Raw genomic sequence first — 10,756 nt, forward strand, 5'->3', positions numbered from 1 at the left:
CTATGAAAGTGCCGCACTCTATATGCCAGCAAATTTGGAAAACTCAGCAGTGGCCACAGGACTGGAAAAGGTCAGTTTTCATTCCAATCCCAAAGAAAGGCAATGCCAAAGAATGCTCAAACTACCGCACAATTGCACTCATCTCACATGCTAGTAAAGCAACGCTCAAAATTCTCCAAGCCAGGCTTCAGCAATACATGAACTGTGAACTTCCAGATGTTCAAGCTGGATTTAGAAAAGGCAGAGGAACGAGAGATCAAATTGCCAACATCCATTGGATCATCAAAAAAGTAAGAAACTTCCAGAAAAACCTCTACTTCTGCTTTACTGACTAGGCCAAAGCCTTTGACTGTGTGGATCACAACAAACTGTGGAAAATTCTTCAAGAGATGGGAATATCAGACCACCTTACCTGCCTCCTGAGAAATCTGTATGCAGGTCAAGAAGCAACAGTTAGAACTGGACATGGAACAACATACTGGTTCCAAATAGGGAAAGAAGTGTGTCAAGGCTGTATATTGTCACCCTACTTATTTAACCTATATGCAGAGTACATCATGAGAAACACTGGGCTGGATGAAGCACAGGCTGGAATCAAGATTGCTGGGAGAAATATCAATAACCTCATATATGCAGATAACACCACCCTTATGGCAGAAAACAAAGAAGAACTAAAGAGCCTCTTGATGAAAGTGAAAGAGCAGAGTGAAAAAGTTGGCTTAAAGCTCAACATTCAGAACACTAAGATCATGACATCTGGTTCCATCACTTCACGGCAAATAGATGGAAACAGTGACAGACTTTATTTTTGGGGCTCCAAAATCACTGAAGATGGTGACTTGAGCCATGAAATTAAAAGATGCTTCCTCCTTGGAAGAAAAGTTATGACCAACCTAGACAGCATATTAAAAAGCAGAGATGTTACTTTGCCAACAAAAGTCCATCTAGTCAAAGCTATGGTTTTTCCAGTAGTCATGTATGGATGTGAGAGTTGGACTATAAAGAAAGCTGAGCACCAAAGAATTGATGCTTTTGAACTGTGGTGTTGGAGAAGACTCCTGAGAGTCTGTTGGACAGCAAGGAGATCCAACCAGTCCATCCTAAAGGAAATCAGTCCTGAATATTCATTGGAAGGACTGATGTTGAGGCTGAAACTCCAATACTTTGGCCACCTGATGTGAAGAACTGACTTATTGGAAAAGACGCTGATGCTGGGAAAGATTGAAGGTGGGAGAAGAAGGGAACGACAGAGGATGAGATGGTTGGATGGCATCACCGACTCAACGGCCATGAGTTTGAGCAAACTCTGGGAGTTGGTGATGGACAAGGAGGCCTAGCGTGCTGCAGTCTATGGGATCACAAATAGTCAGATACGACTGAGCGACTGACCTGAACTAAACTGAATCAAATGCAACCCACTAGTCTAGCAATCTAAAATGCAAATGCCCACAGGCAGCCAGGAAGTTAACCTAAATGACCAGATCAGGCCAAGGGTAAGATAATAGCACCTGGCATCTGCCCTTGATGTAGAGAAACAATGGTAGGAAAGATGGAGAAAGAGAGATGGAGCACTTAAGAAGTTCCTCCTTGGATCTGATCGGCTATCACCAATGTTTCTAGATCCTCTCATATCTCAAGGGAAGCCCCAAATTCTGATTATTTGTGAGATCTTCTCATTTTCCAATGTTAATAACTAATTTAATTTTAAAATACCATATAGACCAACAATGTGTAAGTTGAACGAATAATGAATAAGGTCTAGATTCAGTCCCTAGGATATTGTTTCATCATTCTGAACAAGTCTGTAAACAACTTGAAGGCAGATACCTTGACTTTTCTCTCTGTGGTCTCAATATTTTATACAATATCTGATATATTTGGTGCTTAATAAATGCTGGTAAAACTCTGGATGCATGCTGCTAACTACTTCTGCAGGTGAAGGTATCTAACAACTCAACACTGCCTTTGGCCTTGTGCATAGGGTTCTTTAGTTTTTCCTAAATTATTTATTTATTTATTTATTTTGGGTTGCCCTGGGTCTTCATTGCTGCATGTGGACTTTCTCTAGTTGCAGTGGATGGGCTTCTCATTGCAGTGGCTTCTCTTATCCCAGAGCACAGGCTCTAGGAACTTGGGCTTCAGTAGTTGCAGCACACAGGCTCATTCGTTATGGCGCACAGGCTTACTTGCTCCACAGCATGTGGAATCTTCCCTGGCCAGGATCGAACCTATGTCCCCTGCATTAGCAGGTGAATTCTTAACCACTGTACCACCAGGGAAGTCCAAGGGGTTCTTTATGTATGTACATTTAACTGTAACAATCCTTCTTTGTATTTTTTCCCAATTTGTCAAAGTAGAGGCAGGAAAGGAAGTAGAAGAAAGCTAAAGGAATAGATAGAAAATAAGAGACCAATGTGAGCAGAGATAAGTTAAATAAATAAAATCGTAAGATATTTAGTTCTTTCTGGTGCTCTGTCCTATAAGGAGGTTAGACTGGTCTGACTGAAGTGAATGGATTTAACTAACTTTAGATCAATGAGAAGAAAAGCAGCACCTTATTTAGGAGATGTAGGTGTCTCGGGGAGGATGGACAGCCGGTAGTCAGAGAAGACTTCCTGAGGGTGTGATGTTATTTCATTGAATGAATGCCTATTGAATATTTACTGTGGAATACATCAGCAAGCAAAACAAAGGCCTCTCACCTTCATGGAATTTATTTTTAGTAGATAAGACAATTGACATAAAAATTAGAAAATTATATAGGGTGTTAGAAGGTGTGCTGGTCAATATTATGTGACAGTTGACTAGGGTATAGTCCCTAGTTATATGGTTTCCGAGATCATCTGGGTAGGACTGGTTCAATTAGTTGAAAGACCATGAGAGCAGAACAGAGGCTTTCCTAAGAACATGAAATTCCCCTAATGGATTGCAGTTTTGGCCCATGTGTACAAGTTTTAGCCTGCCCTTCCTGACAGCCTGCCCTGTGGATTTCAGACTGGCCTAGCCAACCCCCACAGTTGCAAAAGCCAGCTCCTTAGATATATATCTCCTTCTGGTTCTGCTCTTCTAGTGAATCACTGACTGATACAAAAGGTGGTAGGGTACAGGGGTGAGTGGGAGTGTAACCTGATATGTAGGAGCAAGTTGCAGTATTAAGAGATTCAGCTTAGGTTACATTGAGAAAGTGAGATTTGAGCAGACTTGGCAGAGGCAAGCATCGTTCCTTTGGGATGATGGTTCCAGGAAGAAAGACCTGCTAGAACAAAGTCCCTAATGTAGGCAGCTTTGAAGAAGGCATCCGGTGTAGCTGTTGCAGAGTGTAAGCATAGCAGGCAGATGAGAGGATGTCAGAGAGGTAAGGGTCGAGAGCAGAGGGCTTAGACATTTTAATGACCTTACATTTTACTTGGAGAGACCCAAGAACCACTGCCCAGTTTTGAGAGAGGGGTGCATAATCTGACTTATGCTTTTAAAGGATAATTTACATTTTAAAAGATGACTCTGTTGAGAACTACTGGATGGGGAACATGAGAGCAGAAACAGGGGAATCTGATGAAGTGCTCTAGTAACTCAGGCAGCAGGATGCTTGAACTGCGATTCAAAGACAGTCTTGACATTCAAGTGGTTCACATTTGATTGCTTGCTGCCCATGTCATACCAGTTCTTAAACATTTTTAATATCCCCCTGCTCAAGGGACAAGGAGGACGTAGGCAGTCAATGAATGCAGACATGCAAGTTTTAGTCATATGCAAAGGCACAGAAATATAAGAAGGCTAAGCATATTCACAAGTCTCCAAGATCACCATTATGGCTGGAACCATTGATAAAGAATAATAAATAACTACTGACATGAGCACAAACCTTGTCCCACACACTTCTCTAAATACCTTTTACATACCATAGAGAAACTCATTTATGTTTGTATCAGCTAACTATTGCTACATAACAAATTGCTCCAAAACTGAATAACTCAATCATCACTTAATTGCTAAAGATTCTGTGGGTTGGCAATTTGGATTTAGTTGGTAAAATTCATCTCTGCTCCATATAGCGTCACCTTGAAGCATTCATGTGTTTGCAATCACTTGGCAAGTTAGCCAGACTGACTAGTTCCACATGGCCTCATTCACACGTCTAGTAGTTGACCAAGGGAAGGTGGGATGGGGTGAGTTAGCTGAACAGTTGTCTCTCATCATCCAGCAAGTCTACCCAGGCTTCTCTAAGTGGTGGCTGCGTTCAAAAAAGTAGCAAACGAGAGAGTGTAAAAACACAATGTACATACACTGATCAAGCCTCTGCTTCTGTCATTGGCCAAAGAGGCCACGTGGCGAAACCAAATCAATATCATAGGGGATCTCCCAAGGGCATGGGTTCAGGGAGGCATGACTCACTGGGTTTGGCAGTACTTCAGCGATCTACCAGTCTTCATTAAAAACCTCAAGAGATATGTCGTGTTAATATCTCCATTTTTCAAATGAGGAAAGTGAAGCCAACACGTGTTGTATACCCCATCCCCAGCAGGAAGCAAGGCCAAAGTCTGGACCCAGTCCAGCTCCAGAGGTTGAGGAGAAGCCAGGTCCAGAGGGTGATGGGCCTGGAATACTCTCCAGGTCAGTGTGACTGTGATGGAGTTCTGTGCTGCAGTGACCAGAGGACTTGCAGGTGGGATTCCTGAGAAAAAGGCAAGAATAAAGCTTTAGCCAAGAAATGGAGTCAGTGTTACAGACTGGCAGAAGAACAAACCTCAAACCAATCTGTAGAGGCAGGTGGAGGCATAAATGGAAGCCAACACCAAGGAAGGTGAAGGGAATAGAGTGAGAGCAGAATGTTCTTTATGTGTCTCATTGTTCTGCAGACAAATGAGGTACACTTAAAAGTGATGTCTGTGTGTTAACTTTATATCCTGCAACTTTGGGAAGGGATGTGGGAGGAAGGTTTAGGATGGGGAACACATGTACACCCATGGCTGATTCATGTCAATGTATGGCAAAAACCACTACAATATTGTAAAGTAATTAGCCTCCAATTAAAATGAATTAATTAATTAAAACAATAAAAATGATGTCTGGTTTTGTAGCAATTTATCTGGAGTCATGGTCATCACAGTAGAAATAAAATTCTGCTTTACTGCTTTTTATGAGGGTGTGGGTATATATAAAAAGTGGGAATTGTGAATGTGCTGAAATACCAGTGAGCAGCTCCAAGCAGCTCCTAGTGTATTTATAGATGTCAAACACACGAAACACGCCCACACCACACACCCGCTTCCAGGGATCCAGAAGGTGGGGAGATTAACACCAAGTGTACATGGGCGGGCTGTGCCCCACACGGCTGTGCAGGGCATCATCACTTAAAGATCCTCTAGAGGACTCAGTCAGGTTTAGCAAAGCTGTAAGATGAATGATTGGAAGACTTGAAAACAAATTATTTTGATGCAAGGTTTTTCTTCCTTCAAACACAGGCCCTGTCATAATCTGCTGAATATCTCAAGACATGTTCTTTGTGACTTCAGGTGAATGGATAGATAACAGGATGGCAAAATTCTCTACCATCACTATTAACAATAAAATATGTTGATTTTCTGATTGTGAATACCTTATTTTTTAAAAAGTAATTGGCTCTGTAGACAGAGCTGCCTGGCTCTGCTGATGTGAAAGGCAGACAGGTCCATAACAGAAACAGGAGGAATGGGCATTCAGATCAGAGGGCGCTTCCTGACTTCCGGTGCTCCAAGGTTCGAGAATAAAACCCTTAAACTTGAGAACCACTTCTAACCAATAGTAGTCTCTAGGCATGAAAAATGGGGGCCCTGCTGGCCTTTTGGTTTGTCATCATCAGTGGCAATAAAGACATTGTTTGCCACAGAAGTTGTCACTTTTTCACTGCAGAAAAAGAAGTGAAATAAATTACTGTGAGATGCAGGCTTAGAATAGATAGTACAAAAGACTGAGGGCATCTGCTTTTGTGTGAAGTGCCCAGAACAGAAAAGATTGGCAGAGACTCAGAAATGCTCGCTATGGGAGAGAACACAGGCATGTCCTGGCCTTTCCTAGACCAAGTGCGCCTCAAATAATTTGATGCATCAGACATCTACTGAGTGCCTCCTCTCTGCTGCCTAGCAAACAAGGAATTCACTGGTGAACAAAACACAGCTTATTCCTCAAGGAAGTGATAATCCAACTTTGCTTTCCAGGACTTTACAGCAACTAAAGCACTATTTCTTGGAATCAGATCTGCTCATTTGTTTTATTTTCATTTTTGTCTGTCACTTTTCTTGAAGGAAAGTTACACAGCTCAAAATAGCCTGGAGTTAAAACTCCCCTTGGGGTCCTCCCCACCATTCTATGCAAAACAAAGAACTCTCTCACTCGAAGAAAAAAATGGACACATTACTGGTTGATTACGCCCAGCTCCCAGCAGGTCCCAGCCTCTGGCCAATCTCCAGAATTCCTTGCCCTAACCGTTTAAGAGAGAACTAATCCGAACAACCTTGGAGAAGAACAGGCCCCCTTAAGACAGTAGATTCCACATATATACTTCCTCTTTTCTTGGGTTAGTGCAGCAGCTCACTATTCTGACTGCTGCCCCTTCTCGCCTCATTAAAGGTGATCTGTTCCTGTAAAGTGCTGGTCTCGTTCTTTCTGTGAACCTCACTTTCTCTAATTTCCTTACGCTACACTTCTGCCACTAGTTTCTTCAGAAATTTGATACGTGTTGGACTTAAGTTTTTATTTCTAGTCTCTCATGTATAGTTTCTCAGGAGAAGAGACAGATTAACAATGTTACCTCTTAGGACTTTTCAGTGACTCACTTGTCAGGATTTCTAAATTCACAAAGGCTCACTGACAAGAGAAGACATCTCTTTTTTTGAGCTGTTAATTCCTCCTTTAGGTATAAACCATCTTCTATTTAAACATGATTTCATAATGAGTTCTTTTTTAGCATAATAATAATAGGAAAAAATTACAGATGCTTCTTTATTACCTTTAAATTCCCTGTCAGTCACGACACATGACTGCTGCGGCCCTGAGACACGAGCAGTCATACCATGTCTGCAACTACCTGTCACTCAAAGGGGAAATCAGAGAAGAGCTGAATGCATCTGGCTCCTGGTCTCCCATACATCCCGGGATTTCATTTTTTTTTTTCCCCTTTTTTGATGCTCTGAGGGAAAACCTTCAGCCCCTGGACAGGTTCATAGGAATAGGGAGACATTTATGAAGGTCATTTACTGAAAAGAAGGGAAAAGGGATGGGGCCAAGACACATTTCATTATTTTTCTGGAGCAAGACAGCCCTCTAGGTAGAACAGCCTTCCTGTCTGCACAAACGTCAGCAGTGTCCTGAAGGAGATGTAAGGGTCTCTCCTCTAGCACCAGCAGGCCTCAGTGGAGAAGCAGCCCCGGACAAGGGAAAAAAGGATAGGACACCAGGACAAGCAACACAAAACCGTTGCTCTTCTAAATTCAGAGTTCAGTGACCTGTGGAGATTCAGAGGTGCAAGAGAAAGGAGGAAGGGATGGTTTTTGAATTGAGCCTTAAAGGATGGATGGGGTTTCCACTCAGAGATGATGAATGGTGAGAGATCAAGATCTGCTTCTGCCGTACTGTGAGCTTGCAACTCTTGTCTCCACAAGATCCAGTATCACCCACTCTTAAAAATGAGGACTGGGACTTCCCTGGTGGCCCACTGGTAACAAAAATCCACTTTCCAGCTTTCCTCCGCTGCCGTTAGGTGTTCAGTCCTGCCAAGGAAGCTAAGGCCATTTTGGGGTGAGGTCCTCACATCAACTGGCAGCGCCCCCAGCACTCACCGGCACCATGGCCTCGGTCTTGGAGTGCGCCTGCATCTACTCGGCCCTCATTCTGCACAACAATGAGGTGATGGTCACGGAGGATAAGATCAATGCCCTCATTGAAGCAGCTGGTGTAAATGTTGAGATTTTCTGCCAGGCTTGTTTGCAAGAGCTTCGGCCAGCGTCAATATCCGGAGCCTCATCTGCATTGTGGGGGCTGGTGGACCTGCCCCCTCCACCACTGCTGCCCCAGCTGAGGAGAAAAAAGTAGAAGCAAAGAAAGAAGAATCTAAAGAGTCTGATGATGACTTGGGCTTTGGTCTTTTTGACTAAACCTCTTTAGTAACACATTCAATAAAAATCTCTTTAAAAAAAAAAAAAGGCATCCAGCTTCCAGTGCAGGGACATGGTTCGATCCCTGATCAGCCAACTAATATTCCACATGCCGCGGAGGCAGCTAAGCCCCGTGGAACACAACTGTCGAACTCAGAGCTCTGTAGCCAGTGGGACACAACTAGAGAGCCTGCACATTGCAGCTAAGACCCGACAGCTGTCAAGGAAATCAATAAACGTTTAAAAATAATGATAAATAAGTAAAAAAAATAAAAATGAGGAGTGGAGGGCGTGGGAGGTTTCCCTCAGTTCAGCGCTTGTTCCAGTGTGCCATTCAGATTACAGCTAACCAAGCCTTTTCCCACCTGCCTTCCATTTTATGCCACATTTTGTCTTCCTCCGTTTGCTCCCATTTATGCTCTTTATGTTAATAATGAAATGATTACAGCTTATGTAAATGTATTTGGGGGAGTTGCTCAAGCGGGTGCTTTACTGGGTGGTTCTGGTTCCCCCTCCAGCCTTACTGAGCTCTACTTTGTTCTCATCACTTCCAAAGAATGTTTTGGATTCTTACCTTTGTCTACACCGTCTCGTAATACAGTGCTTATGTGGAGAAAGAGTCAGATAAATATTCATTAGGACTTCCCTTGTGGCTCAGCTGATAAAGAATCTGCCTGCAATGCGGGAGACCTGGGTTCGATCCCTGGGTTGGGAAGATCCCCTGAAGAAGGGCAAATATTCATTAGCTAAATAAACCCACAAAGTTTCCCCAAATCTTGTTTAATGTTTGAACGAATATTCTAGAAATAGCTAATCAAATCATAAGGAACTGCCATTTGGACTGTTTTCCACCAGGTTTGTAGACATGACACAATTATCATTCTTGTATGATAAAGGTAATAAAGAGGATATCAGTAACATCTCCTTAAAGAAATCTAGTGTTTAAGGAGATGAAATAATTCTGCAATGGCAAGGTCACAACCTTTGTACTTTTTCTGAAGAAAGTGTTTGCTAAGTATATTATTAATGAAAAAAATTCCGGAGGGCGCTATTAGCCTTCCTTCGGAAGATGCAGCACCCTTGATATTGTGCGGCAGCACTTATTTGCATGTAAATGATAGCAAATTAAAAATGACTTTTATCTATGTGTTAAAAAATTCCCAAGAACACCTTCCTTGAAAGTTTTGTGGAAATTAGCCCATGTTCCAGGGGACCTTTAAAATACAAACTTGTAGATCTCAAAAATAACTTTGTAAATCAGACTTTGATTCACTTGAGTCTTCCAGAGGACATTTCTGAATAACTATGGTAAGGAACTTTACCCACCTATGGGTGATTTTTAATGGAGCATATTTTAACCTAAAAAAGTCAACCCCGACAGGCATCAGTGTACAGTGACCCACCTGTACCACATAGAGTGCAAAGAAAGGCCATGAGAAACCCAAAAGATATGAGGGTTATCCTTTCAGAAGTGACTCTTAAAGCGTGTTCCTCCATGGGGTGTAGGCATAGAGTCCCTGTTTGTTCTCCAAGGACTGTATTTCTCTAGCAGTTCACAGAAATTGCTGTGGTTAGAGAGTGAAAATGTGTGTGTGCCTGCTCTGCTGCTTGCCTCCGAATAATACATGCTTTTGAATATTATTTGTAATTTGAGTTTCTGGCAGCTGTTGACTTGTTACCTTAAAATGCTAAAGTTCTGTGCGTTATAGTGAACAATGTTTTTTAATGATTACTATACACTTAATTTTATGATGATCTAGTGTTAGAGATTCTGTGTTTCTTCATAACTGTAAAATTCAATACAAATTTTTAATTCTCTCTCCCTCTCTTCTAGAGCTTGATTGTTCTCTCTTGCACACAGCTCTCCCTACTCCCACCTCTTCTCTCTCTGCCTCTCTTTCTCTTTCTCTGTCTGTCTGTCCCTCCCTCTCTCCTCATTTTGTCATCTTTACTTTCCCCGTCACCTTTAGGCACATTTAAAACCCTCAACCTTTTGGAATTGCCCCTGGGTAAGGGTTATGTTTCTGTGTTTCGGTTCTGAAGCATGGTGCCACAATTTCAACTGAACTTGGCCTTGATTGAAGCTAATCAAGTTGCCGTTCTGCCTTCCAAATTCACAGCTTGCTGTGAGCAGACAGGCGTGGGAGGGGAGGAAACTGGAACGCTGGGTCCTGGAGATTCCCCCATTGCTCTGTCACCTCTTCTAACAGAAAGTTTTCTTAAGATTCCAGCTAAAGGACCAGTTCTTTTAAAACCTTCCTTCTTTGACAATAATGTTCACTATTGGGACTTCTGTAGTGGTTCAATGAAACGGCCTACAAATGGGCACATGGGTTTGATCCCTGGTCTGGGAAGATTCCACTTGCTGTGGGGCAACTATGCCCCTGGGCCACAACTACTGAGCCCGCATGCTGCAACTACTGAAACTCACACACCCTAGAGCCCCGGCTCTGTGACAAGAGGAGCCATCACAATAAGCCCTCAAACCGCAGCTAGAGAGGAGCGTCTGCTCACCACAACTAGGGAAAGCCCGTATGCAACAACGAAGACCCTGCACGGCCAAAAACATAAATAAATAAAGAATGTTCAGTATTTGTTAATGCTTCTCAAACTGCTAAAATCTACAC

The 10,756-nt window shown here is 42.6% G+C and overlaps 1 pseudogene; it reads left to right on the plus strand.

Moving 5' to 3' along the window:
* Positions 1-7,808: 7,808 nt before the first annotated feature.
* LOC145525335 (large ribosomal subunit protein P1 pseudogene) lies at positions 7,809-8,151 on the plus strand (annotated as a pseudogene).
* Positions 8,152-10,756: the final 2,605 nt, after the last annotated feature.

This window comes from Giraffa tippelskirchi, chromosome 11 (assembly GCF_054371585.1).
Source record: "Giraffa tippelskirchi isolate mGirTip1 chromosome 11, T2T-mGirTip1v1.2.pri, whole genome shotgun sequence".
Taxonomy (NCBI): domain Eukaryota; kingdom Metazoa; phylum Chordata; class Mammalia; order Artiodactyla; family Giraffidae; genus Giraffa; species Giraffa tippelskirchi.